The following is a 3,519-nucleotide window of genomic DNA, read 5'->3' as shown; positions in this document are numbered from 1 at the left end:
AGCTATCACAAGTTGAGTTTATAAAAGATGTTTTAATGCAGCACCTCTAAGTATATTTAATAATATAAAAACAAGGTTCTCTGTCTATTTTAATTAAATTAACCTAGTATATAATCAAATATACAGTCACAAAAAAAAATTAGTAGACCATCCAAAGTTGTCAAAAACAATGGTTATCCAATCAAGTACTAACTCCTGTGTGTATCATGTGACTAAAACTGACAGAAAAGAAAACATGGAATGCCTACAAGCACTGTTTTTGTCAGTACAATGCCATAGCTATAGATTAAAGAACTTAAGTGATTTTGGTTATTATCAAGAAAACCATGGAAAATGGCTAGATATCAGCTCTGAAATTAAACTCTTATGAACTATTTTTGTTGTTATTATATTTGTCCAAATAAATGTACCTTTAGTTATACAAGGCATTAACATGAACAAGAAATTGAAGAAAACAAGGGATGGTCTAATAATTTTTTTCGTGACTGTATGAGGAGCTCCTAATGCAGAAATTTCACTAAACAGCCCTGATTTAAAGCAGACCTGGTGAGAACACATTGAACGGAAATATTTGGATCTAGACAAACACAATACATTATAAATTACTGTAGACACATTAACGGTTCATACTGTTGTCACTCCTCAAACTGTTTTTTTTTTCTTTCTTTCTTTAGGTCATTTGAAGACAGGGAATGACAGTTTAACTACATCTGGTAGCTCCAATCCTTTTTCTGTAGTCAGTGGTCCAGCTTTTGGATGCTACATATCAAGTTCAGGTCGCTCTGATTTTGGAGGTCTAGGAGGTCTGGGTTTGTCTGCTGCCCTTGCTGCTCACTCCCAGTTTGGGACATTTCCAGGTAAGGACACATGCACTGATAGATGTTCTTCTGTTTTAATTGCTGCGGACAGGTTCTCGCCGCCTGTGTGGCTGCTCTAATCTGTTTATATAGTCATCAGATTAAAACGTGACACAATAAGATGAGAAATGACAACACAAACTCACACCAAGCTCACTGTTGTTTTAACAGACTGTCCTCATGAACACCAAGTTAAAGAATGTGAGGTGCTGACTCAGATGTGTTCTACTGTTAAATATGTAGTAGTTTATCTCTCATAAAGGGAATTCAAACAGCCAGAAGTTCAGACCCAAAGAGTTCAAGACTAATGCTGACCTGTAGATCATTTAAAAAGACTGTTAAGTCATCACAATCAGGCATTATTTAAGATATAAACCAAGGAAATTATTATAAAATATCAACATTTATAAATTGTATGCCATGTGTTTTCCATGACACATTTTTGTATAGTTCTTGTTTAACAACAATGGAGTTCTGTCAACTGAAACAATAGTAAGCTTTGACATATCTTTACTCGGCTGTGCTATTTTGTTAATTCTTCATCCAGGCACTGGAAAATAATATGGGATTCCAGATATTTACTCATTAAATACACCAAGTTTGATAGAGATTGCTTTATCCATCGTGGCGTTGTAGTATATGGCAACACGCTGAGACATGTACAGAGATGGATGCTGATGATTACAATATCCTGTTCACCTTCAGCATGTATTGATACCATGACTTTCACACTCAGCCCTACCTAAACCAATGTTTTAGAGACCAGATGGTATTTCAGAGCAATGCCACCCTTGGGGAAGTGTGTTTAACTCAAATGTCCAGCTTCAGAGATGACACTTCTACTGCATGACACCTGCCTCAACTTTTATCCTCTAAATGTAAATGATTGTGTTCATCAAGTGTGATTTAACATACATTATTTTATATGGAAGCATACTGGACTGGATTCATATTTAGAGTGAGTGTCTCTATGTCTAACCATGTACTATTAGATTGGTGGCGAGCACCTGAGGTTCATACCAGAGGAGCAGCTGCCTTCTTCCCTCATCTTCTTGGTGGTATTCCTGTATTCACACCAACCTTGCAGTCACGCACCTCAGGTAAAAACCGCTTCACATATTAATGACAAGATTTAATGAGAACATAATTTAAAAATATGGTAATATACCCCTCTGTTGTGCTTTACATATACTGATTATTCTAGGCGTAAATGGAACTTTAAATGGTAGGAATACCGCCGCTTCTACCCGGAACTATGCTGTGAACCCCAGTCCATTTATAGCAGAGGGGAACAAGGAGAAAAATAAAGCCACCGACAACATTAACAGGAGTCAGAAAAGCACCAAGGGCCTGGTCCAACTCCAGCAAAGAACAAAAGAAAAGGTTGATATTCATTTGTGCATGTTGTTGGTTTTTGGTTTTCTTTAAAATCTCAGTCATCTTTTTACCTGCTTGACTTGGTTTGAAAACATGGATTTGTTATTATTTAGAAACCCGGTAAAAGATTACTAGAGGCAGCAAGCATGAGCGGCAGCCAGTCGGGGTCCTTGTCAGACAGCTCCAGCGATTATGAGGAGAGCAGCAGCGATCCGGATGACCTGGAGGAGGAGGACAATGATGACGATGAAGATGAAGACGATCAGAGCAATGAAAGTGAACTCTCTGATTCAGAAAAAGAAATTCGAAGGAAAAGCATGGTAAGTGTATTGATGTGAAACAGTTGAATATGCAGATGTTTTAATAGAATATGTGCAAGTAATTCTAAATCTATATGAAAATGTGTGCAGTTAAAAGTGATCAGCTTGAAAAAGACCAAATATAATACTTTTCAGTAGTTACTTGTGCTGAATATACAATGAGGGAAAATGCAGTGTCCATGCTGAATGATGAAAATAATAACATATGAACTAAAAACTGAATAAATGTTGCTGTCATCTGACAAATTTGTAAAAATGGAGTATGTCCTTGTATGAAACTGCTCTCTGTTTCATGAATGTTACTTGGGTTGCCAAAAGCAGCCATAGTTGTGGGTGGTAAACTGGATGTATGTGCTAGCTGACAGAGCTGCCACTGTCAGCTAGCTCACAGTCGGAGCTGACATGACATGCTGTCTTCTCCCCTGTTTTCCTCATCCTCCTACTCAGCGGCTGACACAGAACACTTCTGACACTAAAAAGAAGAGACCTTGCACTGCTGATGATAATACAACTCAAGACAGTGAGACTTTTCTGGCTCAGCACCAGCATCACGGCGTTCCGCTGACTTCCTCACACCGCCTCCAGGCCTCTAGTCATCCTGCTGGCCTTCCTCAGTCTACAGCACTGTTCCTGCGTAGTCCCACCACCACAGACGAGGAAGGCCAGCAACACATTAGCGTCATCCAGGCCGTGGGGCTCGCAGTCGCCAATAGCCCCATCAGACCGTCCCAAAGAGATGCTTCCCCTCTGCCCTCCAGGTCCTCGCCTAAACAGTTACCTCCCTCGGCTTCACCAAAGCCCTTCTCTCACTGTTCCTCCCCGAAGCCTCTCGCTCTTTGTTCCCCTTCGAAGCCCCTCTCTCTTAGTCCCTCCCCGAAACCATCACTACTCTCCACACCAAAGCCTCCCTTACATGCTCTTTTAGCTAAACCACCAGGTCTGTTAGCCTCACAAAAGCCACTAGA

The sequence above is a fragment of the Sphaeramia orbicularis genome, chromosome 21 (assembly GCF_902148855.1).
Source record: "Sphaeramia orbicularis chromosome 21, fSphaOr1.1, whole genome shotgun sequence".
Classification (NCBI taxonomy): Eukaryota; Metazoa; Chordata; class Actinopteri; order Kurtiformes; family Apogonidae; genus Sphaeramia; species Sphaeramia orbicularis.
This window is presented reverse-complemented; position numbering follows the sequence as displayed.